Genomic DNA, 339 nt, shown 5'->3' with positions numbered 1-339 from the left:
ACGGAGGCAGGCTCAGTCCTGGCGGGGAAAGGGCTGTCGGTGGGTTACAGCCCGGGGAAGGCGGCAGCGGGGAGCAGAGGGGTAATGCCGGCAGCTCCGGCTCTGGCAGGGCCACACGCAGACTCCTGCCCAGGCTGGGGACCGAGCCTCGGCGGCACGCGTCAGAAACCCATGGGTGAGCCCAGCCCCTCTCCCCCAGAGGCCAGGAGACACGCAGGGGAAGGAGCACCAAGGACAGGCCATGTGGCAGAGCCATCCCACCACCTCAGGCGGGCACAGGGGACCATGCCAACAGCAGCTACTCACAGCAGCGGGTGCTGCCCGCGGTGAGGCCGGATG

The sequence above is a fragment of the Phaethon lepturus genome, unplaced genomic scaffold (assembly GCF_000687285.1).
Source record: "Phaethon lepturus isolate BGI_N335 unplaced genomic scaffold, ASM68728v1 scaffold27145, whole genome shotgun sequence".
Taxonomy (NCBI): Eukaryota; Metazoa; Chordata; class Aves; order Phaethontiformes; family Phaethontidae; genus Phaethon; species Phaethon lepturus.
This window is presented reverse-complemented; position numbering follows the sequence as displayed.